The sequence below is a fragment of the Gallinula chloropus genome (genome assembly GCF_964237585.1).
Source record: "Gallinula chloropus genome assembly, chromosome: 9".
Taxonomy (NCBI): domain Eukaryota; kingdom Metazoa; phylum Chordata; class Aves; order Gruiformes; family Rallidae; genus Gallinula; species Gallinula chloropus.
Window position 1 is genome coordinate 2,522,785 of NC_140094.1, and position 16,794 is coordinate 2,539,578.

Below are 16,794 nucleotides of genomic sequence, written 5' to 3' on the forward strand. Positions count from 1 at the left end.
CTGCTGGGGAACCTCTTCTTAAAATGGATGGGTGGTACCAGTTCAACTCTGGTTACTTGTTATTCTGCCGCCTTTTTGAGGGGAGTAAAATATTCCCGGCGTGGCGCTGGGGCACGCGCTCCTGCCAGCAGGCAGAGATGAGTTATCTGTACAGAAAGAGGCAGAGATTAATATGTCAAATGAAAATGAACTATCAGCAGATTGAGATGGAAGCGCAATAGCCAGCGATAGGGAGAGAAAGGAGAAGGAGAAGAGAGAACGAAGCTTCTCCAGAGGATGGGGATGTTCGAAGTTGAGTCACTGATCGGCGTTGGGGAAGTCGGATGGAGCTTGAGTGCTCTTGGCAAGGGACATCCCGCTCCTGCACGCAGGTGGGATTGGGGAGGACCACGCTGGGAGCATCACTCCATCCCCTCTGTGAGGGGCCTACTGCCCTGGGGTGGTCATCCCATGGCAGCCCTGGCCACTGCATCGGAGCCCGCTGTGTTGGTTATCGCAGATGATGCTCGGCACAGAGCACTGCCCCAGGGTGGGGGCCATCCTCACGTGCCACATCAAACACATAGAATCATAGAATGGTCTGGGTTGGAAGGGACCCCAAGGGTCACAGAGCTCCAACCCCCTGCCACAGGCAGGGACACCAACCTCCAGGCCTGGAGCTACACAAGGTTGCCCAGGGCCCCATCCAACCTGGCCTTGAACACCCCCAGGGATGGGGCAGCCACCCCCTCTCTGGGCAGCCCATTCCAGCCCCTCACCCCTCTCTCTGTAAAGAACTTCCCCCCAATGTCTAATCTAACCCTTTGCTTCACTCATGAAGGAAAGGAGCCCAGGGGGCCAGGAACAGCACTGCAGCCCCTCCAAAAAAAATCACACCCCAAGGCCAGCACATCCTTACTCCGGAGGCCATAACCCCATCTGAGCAGCCTGGACAGACACGCAGGTGCCCAACACTCACTCCTGCTCCAGCAGCTTTTCAGGGATGAGCAGTTTCTCTCTGCCCTGGAGCTGGCTGGGTGAGGGTGCCCCTCACCGAGGCATCCAGCGCTGCTTTGCTTTCCCATCCACAGGAGATAAATACCTCTGTGACTGATCTCCAAAATGCTTTTCCAAGCAGAACCGGGCGCGTTCCAGCAGCACGTCACCGCAAGGCTCACTGTTTCCAGGTGTTTATTGTCCAGGATGAGCAGTTGAGCTGAGCCTGGTTTGTTTAGACAGACTTCCAGTACCTGGAAACAGATATTTGTACAGCCCCGGTGTTTTGACACGTTGTGGTGCCTGGATTTTGATGGATCAAGCCCACGAGCGACAAGCTGGCAGGTTTCTGTTTCCCCTCCTCCCAGCAGATTCCCACCTCATGGCCTGGGTCCCAGCCCCGCGCTGTGTCACCGGGATGCTGGGCAGGGTCCTGCTACCTCCCCTGCTTTCCCCTCCTGCTCCGAAAAGACCCTGCTCGCTGCCTCTGTCAGAGATGATAAGAATTAATTAAATTTGCCTGCCTTTCCTCTGGCTTTGTAACTGCCCAGGGGATTTATCAGCTGTCTCCACCACGGGGTCTATCAGATTTAAGGAGGGGGGGATACGTATATACACCATTACACGTGTCTTAATATTGCAGATATGATATCACCCCTGAGCACCGAACAAATTGGGATGGGAGCTCACGGACAGGGCTGGGAGGGGAAGGGGAGAGGGACCAGCCTGGCAAACGGCGCTGACAACAGTCCCTTTGCTGGCATGGGGTGTTCAGCACCCAACCCAGCATCACCCTCTCTGCCCTGACCCCGTTACAAGGGAAAAGCCACCGGTGTCCCCAGGGCAGTGCCCAAAAGCAGCTCCCTGATGCGAATCACGTGGAATTTACAGCCAAGCTGCGGGAATTATATAAGTCTCAGGAGACAGACTGGTGGGGAACCAACATCCATCAAGCCCAAATTCAGGATTATTTACCATGGCCAAGAGAAACATCCCCCCCCTCCCCCAGCCTCCCTGTGCCGGACAGCCTGCAGATGGATTTGGCTGCAGGGACCCATTTGCTTGTCAGAGCAAACGGGGGTGTTGATCTACCCGCCTTCCCCGGGTCTCTCTGCCTTGGGGTGAGCTCAGCACAGCCCTATCCTGGTCCTGGAGATGGAGGAGCTGGGCAGTGGTACCAAGTGACCCATCCGCTCGCTGGGGGCCAGCTATGTGCTTGCCGGGCGCAGCAGGAGGATCCAAACCAGGACCCATCCTTGTTGGCACATGTGAGGGGGTTTATCCCCTCCCTGATGTGAGAGCACACCTTCACCTGCACAAACACAGAGCCCTGGGCAGGCAGCAGCCTTCAACCCCCGCTCCCTCGAGGAACAGGAAGGGCAAAGCTCTCTCAGACACATCCCCACTTAACACTGAATTAAAACCCGGGCAGGAAGATTGAGGGAGGTGAGATGCAGGCCTCAGATGCACATCGCAGCCATCAGCATCCACCATGTCCTCAACACCAACAGCCTTAAATTGAGGAGACAGATGAGGCAGGAGATGCTCTCCAAGGGGTCCCTGTGATACATGGGAGCGATCTTCCCCAGACACAGGCTGTATTTCGCTCTCCTGAAGTCCTGGCCATACCAAATCATTGGCTCCCAAGATGCTCCTGTGTGATGAGCCAACAGCTAAATAAAACCTTAGTCAGGTAAGTAAGCCCCTGGCCATGTCCTGTTGTGTTCCTTGGACTTCATGGGAGTGTGTCATCACGCTGGGAGAGGTTTTCATCGCACCACAGGGCTGTGCTGCTATCACAGAGTCAGACAGGCTGGAGAGCTGGGCAGGGAAAATTTCGTGGGCTTTAACAAGGGCAAGTGTAGGGTCTGGCATCTGGGGAAGAACAACCCCAGGTACCAGTATAGGTTGGGGACTGACTTGTTGAGGAGAGGCGTAGGTGAGAGGGACCTGGGGGACAGCAGGATGACCAGGAGCCAGCTACGCGCCCTTGTGGCTAAGAAGGCTGATAGCATCCTGGGGTGTGGTTAGCAGGTCAAGAGAGGTGCTTCTCTCCCTCTGCTCTGCCCTGGTGAGACTGCACCTGGAATATTGTGTCCAATTCTGGGCCACTCAGCTCAAGAAGGGCCCAGAACTCCTTGAAAGAGCCCAGCGCACGGCCACTGAGGTGATGGAGGGAGTGGAACCCCTTCCTTACGAGGAGAGGCTGAGGGAGCTGGGCCTCTTGAGCCTGGAGGAGAGGAGACTGAGGGGTGACCTCATTAAAGTTTTTGCATATGTAAAGGGCAAGAGTCGGGAGTAGGGAGCCAGGCTCTGCTCAGGGATGGCAGCGATAGGACAAGGGACGGTGGGTGCAAGCTGAAGCAGAAGAAGCTCCATGTGACTGTCAGAGGAAGCTTTCTCACTGTGAGGGTGATGAAGCCCTGGGACAGGCTGCCCAGAGAGGTTGTGGAGTCTCCTTCTCTGGAGACATTCAGACCCACCTGGCTGCATTCCTGTGGGATTTAGTCTGGGTGATCCTGCTCTGGCAGGGCGTTGGACTTGATGGTCTTCTAAGGTGCCTTCCAGCTCCTAATGCTCTGAGATTTGAGCCCTGAAATGAAGGCAGGGCTTGTAAATGCCACATACTGGTTTTCCCGAGTTTGGCTGGTGTGATGGCCCACAGCTTGTCCTTCAGTTTGGGGAATACCCAGAGCTCACAAGGTTCATCATCCGCTCGCTAGTTCCAATCTGCTTTCAAACGCTCCTTGATCCCACATGGGAAAGGCTGATGCTCAGCCCCATAACCCTTGCACATTCAGCATCCAAGCCATCCCAAGGAGCCTCTGCGATCCCACTTCCCAAGCTCCTCCTCAGCCATCGCAGAGGTTGAGTTTTTTTAGGAGGGGTTTTTGGATCCGCTCCCAACCCGGAGACTTTATATCAGCTCTTTCTTCGCTGCTTCCCTTAAATTGGCAGTAAAAATTCCGGGAGACTAAAAGTCTGTGATTTGTACTTTGCACATGGGAAGCGGAACAATCTTTTGTTCATTTACTGTGACAACTGCAGTTGGGATTTAATTATTTACGATAATGTTCCGAGGCGCATTAGGGAATGTTCTCCTAGTGCGTAAAAATAACGACGCCTTAGCACTGAGTGGCATCTAGCTACAGGCTCTGCTACTGCACCAGCAGAGGCAGGAGTAGATCCCAGTCCTCATCCCCATCCCTGTTCCCATTCCCCATGAGAAAAGCAGGAGGTGAGCTCTGTGTGGCTTCCCCCTCATCCAAGGATGCTCAGCTCTTGCTTTTCCCCAAACCTTCCTTCTACTTCGTGGGCTGCAAGGAGATCTAAGAATCTAAGGGCAGTGGAAGATGTGCAGGGAAGAGCAGGGGTGTTGGCATGCTCCCTTTGTGTCAGGCATGCCCCCAGCCCCAATGCTGAGCTTGTTGAGCCAAGGCAATAGGCAGCCTGCTGCTCTTCTCCAAAGGCATCTCCAGCCCCAGGGATGGTCCCATAGGAAACACCAACAACCCCCACAGGTTTGGAATGAGCACCCATCCAGGACACACTGGGCATCTGTGTCTCAGACCTGATGAAAGGGTTGTAGGTCCCTAGGGGCTTTCCTTGCGCCTTGGAGCCATCACACCACATCTCCACTGAAGAGATGCCTCCACAAGCCCTCTGAAGCCATCCCCAGCAAACGGGCAGGCATATCGTACCCACCACCTAGAAAAAGCACAGGGACCAAGCTGGCGTCCCTAGGGAATACAGCCAGGTTGGAGAGTCAAAGGCCTCCCAGGGAGGGGCCATCAGCGTCCCTCTGCAGCATCCCAGGCCGTCCCACAAGCTGCCAGTGCTCCCTCCAGCAACCCCAGCTTGACGCTCCCCAAGCTGGTTACTCCAGACAAGCCTCGTTGCCTTCCCCTCTCCCTCCCTGCTTTACAGATGGTGTTTACCAGCAGTAAAGGGAAGCCCCATCCCCTCCCTGGGCTCCACATCTCCCTCCTCATCTGATAAATACCCACCACAGCGTTTCTCCCAGCACTTACTGTACCAGCGCACGCTGATACTTTTCCACTACGTCCTTCTCCATTAGTCACAGGAATTAGGAGAGACAGTTGGTATTTCATCATTAAATGTATCACATCCAATAAATTGATCATTATTCTCTGCTGATTAGAAGCTCGGTTTCCATCAGTTTAGAGCAGTTACAGGGGTTTTTTCCCCCCTCCTCTCTTCAAGGAGTAGCACAGTGTCTCTTAAGATCTGTTATAATCAAAGGATTAGAGCTCTGGAAGAAGTGTCCTTTGCATAGGCAGGAAGGGTGGGTTTTTTCTCCTTCTCCCTCTTGGAACGAGCATGCTTTGACAGCCTGACTCCCAGCTTCCAGATACTGCCTGTACCTGACCTGGTTTAATTTTAGCCTTGCCCGAATCCACCACCAGCTCATTTAGTCAGAGCATCCAGAGCTCTCTATAGAGCTGGCCACAGGTCAGCTCACATACTTACTACAGTTGCTGAGCCCACCTGCATCCTGCGGTTCCAACCCGGCTCCCGGCTGCAAACCCCCTTCCCCTCCACATCCCTCTGCTCTGGACAGCACCGTTGGGATGGGAGAAGGGAGCTGTACCCCAGGGAAGAGGTCATCTCTTCTCCTAGCCGCATAGCACGGCTGTTGACAGCAGGATTTGCATCACGTCCGCGGCTTCACGAGGCTGCAGAGAAAATGAGGTGGATGTTTTCCTTTTGGGATGTTTCCAGCAGTTCTGACATGGAGAGCGATGCCCCAGGAAGAGCTGACACAGCTGCCCACTTCCAGCCACGATGGGCTAAAGCAAGATGTAAGAGCAGGAGGATTCCAATGAATATTCATTTTAAAAAGTTGCTCAAATATTCCCAAGGTGAATCCGACGCTGTATTAATTTCACCCTGCGTGCTAAGCACATTGTTATTGCAGAGATAAAGCCACACAGCCAGAGAGAAACATGGTTTGAGTTTAAACACCCCCTAACCCACCTTCCCACCCCCCCCCCTCCAGCTGGAAGGGCTCCAAAGCAGCATCCCATCATCCTGCCCCTCTTCCATCGCCACCCACAGTTGAAGGACCACCTCCCCCAGTGCTACGGCTGCTTCCAGGACCAGAGCAGGAGGTCCCACCAGGCTGCAGAAGAACAGTCAGTGTGGAAGAAGCCTGCTCTGAAAATAACCCCCTAAATACTCTCCCTGGAAATTCGATTCAATTAGTGTTGTTGACCTCTGAGGCAACCCTCGCACCGAAAGGCTCCTGCTGAGCCTCACAAGTCATGAGGAACGTGGCAACATAATTAACCAGCAGAGACAGGGGAGGTGTATCCCAATCAGAGCCAGCTCTTCCCCAAATGGACCCAACTGTGGGAGCTCCTCCTTCAAGCTCTGGCACCTCTCTTCACTGGGGGCCAGATCCTGCCCCACTCCATCAATGCCCCTTCCACCCATGCCAGTTCCTCACACCCCACGTTTCTTCCCCGGGCTGTTTGTGGATGCATTTGTCATCAAACTCACCTTTCTGTCCCCTCCATCCCATAAACCCCACGTGTACATCTACATTCATCATTCCTATGTGCTGCTCTGGCACTAATGTCTTCATGAGCATCGCTGGATTGCTTGGAAGATGATGACTGTGCCTCTCTAATGGCTTCCTGCAACATTTGTATCCGACTTGGGCTTTGCCAGGCTTGAATCGCTCTTACCAGGAGGTCTCTAACTGCAGTAGGACGGGTCCCATCAGCCAGCTGATCAGCCAGACCTGGGGACCAATTCACTTTGGTGACATCTCAGGCAGCTCTGCATGGTGCCCAGAACAGGGATGCCCGTGGGAGGGAGGAGGGTGGTGTGGAACAGGATGCAGCCCCACAACCAGCGCAGCGAAGAAGAGAATGTGAAGGGAGATATTAGCTGGAACAACCCAACTGAGAAGAAACAGCCCAGTGAGGGCCTCATGTGGCTTCTGCCTCATATTAGATGGTTTTAAACCTCTGTCTCCTCTAAATCAGCCCTGGAAATCAATCCCTCCCACACACCAGGTCTGCTCCTGACTGGCCCTTATTAATCCCCTTAAATCACAGATTCCCACCTTCCATCGGTAAATCTGGGAGGCAACACCCTGTAGTGTCCCTCCAAAGACACCTCGTGCCACATGGGATGGTGGTTGGGTCTCCCCATCCCATCCAGGTGGAAGGTGGCCACCCAGCCCTTCCCACGTCCCATTTACACCAGTATGAACCAGCACCAAAAAGAACAACCCCTAAGCAGGTATGGGGGGGAGGAAAAAGGATGGGCTGCCCCCAAGCCCTCTCCTCATCCCCAGTGAGGATGCTGCAGCTCCTTCCCCACCCCGCTCAGCTGCGTTCGGGTGGCTTGTTCTGCTCTGAGCTCTGGGGGTATTTCAGCCATTTCAGTGCTTCTAATCTCTTTGGGAACATTGCTGAGAAACACAATTTCAAGCCTCCTGAGATGTGACATGACTTGTAATTTGAGGCAGAGGTGAGAGCCTACCACCCAAGGGACAGAAAATAAACAGCCTCCACGCGACTCTGCTCCCAGCACTCCCTCCCCCAGCTCTTGGGGATGCTCCTGCATCCAACTTGGGTACCAAAACCTCAGGCTGGGGTCCCTGAGAAGCATCCCCCCCCATCAGCCAGGCAAAGGTTCTTTATCCTTCCCCCTCTCCACTTCAGCCATGCAGCTCCACTTCATCTCTCCCCAGATTAAGGTGTCTCTCCCTGCCTCTCCCCACCCTGGACACCCCAGTTCCCCAGCCCTGGGCGATGATACTTGCACGCCCCAGCGCTCAGGTGAGTGATGCTGAAACAAGGGGAGGAATAACACTGGCAATTAGCCTTGACACTTCTGGGGCCAAAACAAGGAGGGAGGAGTGGGGAAACAAACCAGAGCCACTACATTTCAGTGCCAGGCATATCCAATTAAGCATCCCAAATTTCATCCTGATTTTTACCTTATTAAAAGCAAGTCATGGATTTCACCAAACACCACGATGCTTTTGCACATCTGTGGGTAGGTACTCACCAGCCCAGCACCTGGGGGTTTGTTTCATCCCCTCAAGCCCCACCTCACGGGGTTGGGTTCACCCCGGCGTGGGGATGGGAGGGGCACAAAGGAAGGAGATGTCGCCAGCGATGCTCCGTTGGCAGCTCAGGAGTTAATCTTGAGATCCCTCTGTGTCTCAGGGAGCAGCTCGTGGAGGTCCCCAGCTGTTTTGGCTGGGGGCTGGTTCCATTACCATTTCCTATACGTTCACTTTAAATCCCTGATAATCCTGCATGACTGGAGCCCATTCCAAGTGAGCAGCAAAATCCAATTGAGGATCCTATTCTCTCTGGCTGTGTAACCAGAGCCTACTTCATGCAGGCACAACAATCCAATCCAGTTTCTCAACAGCTGCCCCTGTGAGACTTGCCCAGATGATAAAAAAAAAAAACAACCCAAACCACCCCAAAACCAACCCAAAACCCAGACTTGGAGCAGGCAGGCCCCTCTCCTCCACCACAACCCAGCTCTGCTCACCACACATCCCCAGACCTGACTCCATCCTAGTCCAGGCAGGAAAGTGCCAACATGTGCATGTCAGCACTTTGGAGGTTGCTAATAGCCAGAGCCACTAATGACATGTAATTAGCGTGCACAGGGCTCAGGCCAGCGGCTGGGACATCTCCCAAAGGAGCTGCTGTCATCAGGAGTCAGGACAGCCCTTGGTTTTGCAGGCAGGGGACACACAGGGGACTCCTGATGCCACAGGCATCCCAGTCCATGCTGTGCTGGGCAGTATCTGCCAGAAAAGCCTTTCACCAGGGCTCTGCTGTCATTTCAAGGCTGAGCCTAGATCAGCATCCTGCTCCTTGGCTTCCCCCCCTTGCTGGTTCACTGTCACAGGAGAGTTGAGGAGCCTCACACACCCTCTAAGGCCTCCTGTGAGCTGGCACCCCCCTAGACCTCCCCCAGGGACCCTCAAGTAGTGCTTTGCCAACCTGCAGAATACTCTACTGAGGGCTGGAAATAAGTATGGTCCAGCCCTGAGCTGACCCCCCCTTCACCGTGCCCTGAGTGGTGCCCCCAGACCCACATCTCAGGGCATGGGCACAGCATCCCCTTGCTTTGTGAAACCCATCACCCAAAGGATGATCACCCAGTTGCCAGCCAGGCATCTCCCCAGACACTTTACAGGTCATGCTTCCCCCCTTAACACCAATTCCCAGGGCAGTTGATTCCTCACAGTGCTTCTCCCCTTCCCTTGTTCCATCCCCATTCATCCCTGTTAGCCACACAGCATTCCAAAGTCACTCCAGCATGAGCTATTTCAGGAAGATTCCCCAAATTTAGCAACTCAACCTGCCTGCTGCAGAGCTCCCACTCCCCACAGCTGGAAACTCAGGGGCAGGGAGTCAGTAACAACACCCACAAAGCCAGAACTAGGGCAAAGAAGTACTGAACTTCCAATATGCTTCTATTCCCAGTGGCTCAACTGCTGCTGAGCTCCTGTGGTGGCTTTCAGCCCCCAGCTAGAGCTGGTAGGAAAGGGGGTTACCCCCAAAAAGGACCTGTGATGCAGACACAGATGGCCAAGAAAGGCTGGGAGGGAAGAGTGGGTGTCAAAACCATGACACCAGAAAGCACTGGCCAGGTTCAGTTCTTGGGGCTCACTTCATTTTTACTATTTTTTCTTTGTTTTTGGACACAAGTCACATTTTCCAGGCAAGAAGCCTTTTGAACCAACTCTCCCCCACTTTGTGGGCTCGCAAATCACCAGAATGGGACATCCTTGCTCATTTCTGAGCGCCCGCTTTCAAACTGGGGAGATTTATCAAGCCTGACCTTCCCCACAAGCACTTTCACTTTGACAAAGGAGCAGTTTCCTGGAGGGGAAAAAAAAACCCCACTCAAAACCCAAGGAGACTCCGAAAATCCATCTTCATCCTCACAGCTGAGGCCCAGCCCCCCCTTCCCTCCCTTCAACATAAATGCCAACCAACTCTTCCCCTTCCCTCTTCCAGCTTGTGTTCTTCCTCCATGCTTAGTCTCCCCAGGGTCTGGAATGGATGGAGACCATCCACATCCCAGAAGACCCAATTTCTTGGTGTTCTCTCTCCACCTGAGTCCTGGCAGCCTTGGCTGTCCCCTGGGACGCACCTTATTCCCTTAGGAAGCTAGGAATTAAAAATAGTAAGAATTAAATTTGTTGTGTCCCCCCAAACAGCTCTTGGAATGAGTGAAATCCAGAAGGATTGAGAATTTTCATTTGTGTAAGGAAACACTGTGGGCAAGGGATGTGGGATTGCACACATCCTCATGGAGCTCCAGGACTCCTTGGGGATTGTGGTGCTGTGCAACAACCCTGAGGACAACGCAATGGGAAGGCAGCTAGAGGACAGCCAAGCCACCAACATCACCACCACTCTTCCCAGCTTGAATGCAGAGGTCCTCAACAAGCTACCTGATATCTCCAAGTACATGGCAGGGTTGTGTGCAGCTCTGGAGAGGCTGGGGACCATGCACAGGGAGGTGGGTCTACAGGTGCCAGGTCAGCTGGAGAGAAGAGGCAGCATCAGAGGGTTGAGAGACATCAGCTGGGGAGAAGGATGGGGAGGTGATGAAGGGGCTGAACCCAGCCCATGCTTTGGGGATGGAGGCTCTTTCCTCATCCAAAAAACATCTCCAACCAGCCCATCTTTTTCCTGCCTCAGCTCTTTTTTAGGAAACACCACCACCACCACAACACCCCCTTTCTAGCTTCGTTCCCTCTCTCCATCCCCAAGGCTCCTACGCCTGAGCGCGCTCAGCACGGGGTATCACCAGGCAGCTGCAGCATCCCGTGGAGAGGAAACACAACACACAGCCTGGCTTGTTTTGGGTTTGGATTTGTTATTTGGGTTTTTTTTTCCAGGGAAACAGCTCAATTTGTGCCATGTCAGCAGCTGACAGCTTCCCTAGGGCTCAGCAGAGCTGCCGGTGGGCAGCAGGATGTGGGCTTGACCCCAGGCTGCTGAGCTGCCACTCTCCCTGACATTTTATCTTTATTATTCTTGTTATCTCCAACTCCACAACACACCCACCACCCTCCAAAACCATCCCCCCCTCCAGCATTACACCCTTCCCACGCTGTGGGGCTGGGGCTGTATTCCTCACAGCTACTTGGGGTTTACTTCCCAGCCCAGTGGGGAGCTGAGGGATGAGTGGCACAATAAGCACCAAACTGCTGTGCCCAGAGAGCAGTTCTTCCACATCTCATGAGCATCACACCTATGCCACCAGTTTCAGCTCACTTAACCAGGTGCCCCAGCCCCACTGGTATCTCCTTACCCACGGCACATCCCCAGTTTCACTGGGATTTGAAGGTTGAAGAAGGTGTAGATGACTCAGGAGTATTTTTTCATGGGTAAATAGACCCTTTCACCTCTGCATCACTGGCTCAGCTCCAGCCCTGGGTCAATAAGAGACAGAAAGTCGTTGCCGATTGATCAGCGCCTGCCAGGGAATACCTGCCATTGGTCTCAGTCTAGTTAGGAGGAGATGGATGTCCACATCCCAGCTGTTCCTGTCATGGCCATTGCTAACCAGCAGCCTCCACCAAAGGGAGACGTCAAAAAGAAGTCCAAGTGCCCTCTGGTGTGAGTATTTCTGGAACATCTTCTCCACTGCCTTGTGCCTTCAACAGGACAAAGCCAGCAGCTGGCTTCCTTCCAGTCCCACCAGCACAGGAGGAGCAAAACCCTCCACATCTACTGGGAATCAGCCCCAGGCTGGGGAAAAGGGTCTTCAGAGAAGCCCTGGTCTGGGGAGAAACAAGTCATCTCCAGGACCATCTCCCTGGCTCTTCCCACAGTTAGAAAAACACCAAAAGCCACTGAAATGCAACCTTGGGATAAGGTCTGAAACATCCAGACTTCAAGGGATGCAGCAACATCTCCAGCTCCTGCATTGAAGTGTTTAAAAGCCCAGTGGTGAGCACATGCTGGGCTTCAGTTGGGAGCCACCTAGAACTGGCACCTGTCTTTGTAGACCAATAATGTTCATGGATACTCAGATGTGTGACCCTCCAGAAGGAAAAGACAGTGGTCTGAGCAGCAGCTAGCCTGCAACCACCTCCCTCTTGGGTTTTTGAAGGCAAAGAGCCTCTTGACACTGCTGAGGAGGCTACTGTTATCCCAAAAGTCCCAGCTTTGACTCTGAAGGCACAAGGGCTCCTTAATGCAAGACTTGGATCCCCACATGTCCTCTGCAGGCACAGCTCTGGAAAGGAAGAGGTGATGGAGAGAAGCCCAGCAAGCAAGGGGCAACCTGGTGACAGTGGCACAGAAGGGAAGGGGATGGAGGTACAAGAGCATCCTTGAGGAGCAACCACCTCCAATCTCACTCCACAGAGGAGAAGCCAGGCCCCTGCTCTGCCACACAGCCAGGGGGACAGATCCTGGCAGCAATAAAGCTCTCGTTACTATGGTGATTAGCATCACCTTGCAAACGCCATCAGGAGCTACAGTGGTGGGTGAGCAGACAGACAAGAGACACTATCCACAGAGCCACCCCGATGGGGACAGTGCAGAGGAGACCTCCAAGCAGCATCCCTCCTCCTCCTCATCCTCCTCCAGGCCCACAGGGACACAGCTCAGAGGCTCCAGCTGACAGGCAGGTTTAATTGGATGTTTCTCCTTCCACGTTCCTTCCTCCAGCAAATAAAGCTGGAGTAAAATAAAAGTATATGATGCTTAAAGAGGACACTGCCAAGGAATCCTCAGCAGGCTGAACTTGCCTTTTACTCTGCCTTTATTTGCAGCAAGGTGTCTCCTGCAAAAGGGGGGGGGGGGTTGGGGAGGGTGTCCCCCAGTTTTGACATGTTCAATTGGGGTCCCTTCCCCTCTGCAGAGCACTGAGGCTGCCCCTGTGCAGGTAACCCTCTGAGAGCCACAGTGGGGTGGTGTGGTTTGTGTCCTGCCCTCATGGTTATGAGGAGGAGGCTGAAGCCTTAATTTATAGCCCAGCTCCCAGAGTTAACAGCTGGAAGGGGAATGTTAGCTTGTGGTTAAAAGCTGGGGAATTGCAGCCCTGATGCTTGAGAGATCCCAGCTGCTCCAGGAGCAATAAATCCCCATCTCTCATCCCCATGGAGATCCAAAGGTAGGAATCCCAGACACTTGTTTCCTTCTGGGACAGACCAATGCCAAGCTGGAAACAGTCTGGAAGACTCCAGCACCAGGACAAGCCCCACTTCCCTCCCTCCTGCTAATTTCCCCAGTCACTGTGATAGATTGCTGCTCCAAAGGGACACCTCTCTGATCTGCTCCAAGACAGATGGGTCCTGACATGGGGAGAGACATTCTCACCCCCAGCGAAGCCTGGCTGGGAGGGAAACCACAGCACCAGGAGCTGGGTAGTGTGGGGGTGTGTCACTGCAGTTGATTTATTCCCTCCCACCCAGCCCTGGGGTCCTCAGGGATTGCACTGAGGGTGGAAAAGGGGCTGCAAGGAATTGGGTCATTGGTCTGGTGTCATCTCCACCATAAGCCAGGATGGGGAGATGGAGCACCAGCATCTTACCCTGCCACCTGAGGTTTCTCCAGGTGAACACCAGCTCCATGGGGGAAGAAGCCATCTCCAGCTTTCTCCAAGGAGCAGCTCCCGGTGCTTTTCACATCCTGAGCTCAGCAAGAACCAGGTGAAGAAGCAGCAGCAGCCAGAGCCTTCCAGGGCCAAGGCACAAGAGGCTTCATGCTGCTGTTGTCCTCCTGACAGAAAGCCATGCTTAGGAGGGGAGGTGGCTGCAGGTGGACACCTTTCTGGCCTGTGAGAGTGACACTGAAGACAGACAATGAGGAGTCGAGCAGCAGGAAGTGTGTTTGGGAAGAACAGCAGCAGGTGATAGCTAAAATAGGGATTTGGATGGAGGCAGCATGCTCACAGCTCTCCTTTTCATGGTCTTCTCCAGGGGAAGCTGTCACCACTGTCTGCAAGGTGGAGGAGTCACAAGGGCACCTGCATCTAGAGCAGAGACAGGAGAGACCCCAGCAGCTCTGGGACTGCTTGTCACCCAGCCCTGGGAGTCCCAGGGCATCTCACCCCTCACAGGATGCTGTCCTGGGCTGGGATGAGCTGCCAGGGACATAACCATCACCACCCTTCACCCCGTGGCTCCACCCACCTTCTCCAGGCACATGTCCTACCTCCAGTAGCCAGACCACACTAGAACACCAGCCCAGACAGCCTCTCAGCACACCAGGACCACCAAAGGAGTTCAAGAAGCATCTGGATGACGCACCCTGTGCTTTGCCTCCCAGCCCAGGCAGCCACCCCCACCGCTTGCTCAGGGATGGAGAGCAGACACAGGAGCTCACAGGAGCCTTCCCTGGAGCAGGCTGGATCTGCCAGACCTGTCCCCATCCTCATTTTGGGGGGGGAAATCCCATTTTCGGGGGGGACATCCCATCCATCCCCCGGGACCACCCCCCACTCCTCAGGAACCCCCATCCCCTGAGACACCCCTCCATCCCCTGGGGACCCCCCCACCCCCGGGATGAGCCCCCATCCCCCGGCCGGGGCCGGCAAGCGCGGTGCGCTGGTGCCATCTCCTGGGCTCCCCGGGCCCTGGCCGCTGCCTCCTGCCCAAAGCTGAGCCCAGCCAGTGATGCTCAGCGCCGTACCCAGCCTTCCTCCCACACCGCCACCTTCCTCGCCTCCCAGCCTGCCCTGGAGCTCCCGCTGCCCCAACGGGTCCAGTCCAGGGCCGGCCAGAGTTTTACTGGGATTCAGGTCGAACTGGGGGAGAAAGGGCACCCAGCCCACAGCTCTGGGACCAAGCCCAACCCAGTCACACCCCAACACCCAACAGGACACCCAAAAGCACCCCCAGCACCCAGCACAGCCCACCAGCTGCTCCCCCTCCCCCGATGCTCCAAGGGCTCACTCCATCCCTCCCCATACCCGCAGAGGGTTCCCTGCTCACACAGCAAGGGGCTTGCTCCTTGAGAGCCCATCAATTGATATTTATCCAGCAGTAAAAGCCAATTCCTCTGTCCCATGAGCCCAGGAGAAGCAGACAAGCCCACTGGCTCACAGCAGGGCTCAGCTCCACTTCTGAAGCACCCTAAATCTAGGCTAAAAATAAATGGGCTTTATTGATTTCCCATTTTAAGCTAACATCAGGAAGCAAGCCTTTCAGGGCTCGAGGGAGGGCAGAGGGTGTCAGTCACAGGGAAGTAGAGTCACAGCACCCCAAAGACCCCCTGGGTCAGGGAGCACAACTAAAGCCCAGGCACAGAGGCATCCCCCCCACCCCAGCACATTGCTTTTTCAGGACCCATCCCTACACAGAGGCTGCACATGATGTGCCCAGATGGGAACACCCCAAAATAGAACCAAGGAGACAAAGATGTTTGCTCACCACATTGCTGATGCATCTTCATCCCTATCCCGGTGCTCCAGGGGGCAAATCACTGCAGGCAAGGCAGGGAAGCTGGGTGAGGGATGCAGGTCCTGCCCAGGGGTGGGGGCAGCAGGCAGGGAGGGATGGGGGCAGCAGGCAGGGAGGGATGGGGGCAGCAGGCAGGGAGGGATGGGGGCAGCAGGCAGGGAGGGATGGGGGCAGCAGGCAGGGAGGGATGGGGGCAGCAGGCAGGGAGGGATGGGGGCAGCAGGCAGGGAGGGATGGGGGCAGCAGGCAGGGAGGGATGAAGGCAGCAGGCAGGGAGGGATGAGGGCAGCAGGCAGGGAGGACCAGCACCACAACACACCCCCAGTAAAAGAGAGCAAGGGGGGGAGGCACCTGAGCTTAAATACATCCCTGTGTGGGCGGAGGGTGTGGGTGAGAGCCCAGCTGGGGCTTGTCAGGGCAGTTAGCAGGCAGGGCCCTGAAGCTCTGCAGAGGGTTGTTTGTCCCTTTCTGTTGCCAACACCACACGTCTCTGCTGGACACAGGCTGGTTCTTTGGCTGTTGTGAAGAAGAGACAAGAAGAAGGTGTGACAGGCTGCAGGGCTGTGCTTCTGCCTAATGCAGTGGTCCCTGAGTCCCCGCAGCATCCCCTTCCCTCCTCACCCTCAGCATTGCAACCCACTGGTTGGAACCAGCGTTCCTTTCTCCCTGAGCAGCCGGAGACATGACCTGGCTGAGGCGGCCGCTGCCTTCACGCACGGCACGTACGTGTTGAGGCAGGAGAGGCTCCAAGCTGGGCTGAAAACAGCCCCCAGCTGATGTCCCTCTCCCAAAGGAACATCACACAGCCAATGTTGGGGACACAACACACTGTCCCAAGCTAGATCCAACCCCGGGGGCATTGCTTTGGCCAGGTTGGACCCCAAGGCTTTGCTTTGTTTCCTATTTAAGCCCCTCTAGTGCTCAGGAAGGCAGATGCTGAGAAGCTGAATCCCAGCAGCATTCATGAATGTGCTCCCTCCTGCCAGCACCGGATGGGATATTCCTTCCAGGCGCTGGCGGCGTGCTCCAAGCACGCTTGCTGCTCTCCTTCCTCAGACAGACTTTGCTTTCCCAGCTGCAGCTGCTCAGAGCCATCGGGAACCCCCATCCCTGCTCCATGGTGAGAGGGGGGGGCTGATCCCCTCCTCTGTGGGCTGTGGGTGGCAGGGTGGGAGCCCAGCCAGGATGTCATATGGGGACAGCCAAGCATCTAAGCTGAGGGCATCCCTTCCCCACAGGTGAATGCCGGCATCCCACTGCTCGGAATCACTGGAGCTCCAGCAGCGAGGTTGGAAGGGTTCTCCAGAGACTTAGCTCATCCCAAGTTATTCACACAGGGAAAAGCAGGACACGGGGGACAGCAAAGGGCAGCTCATGAAATA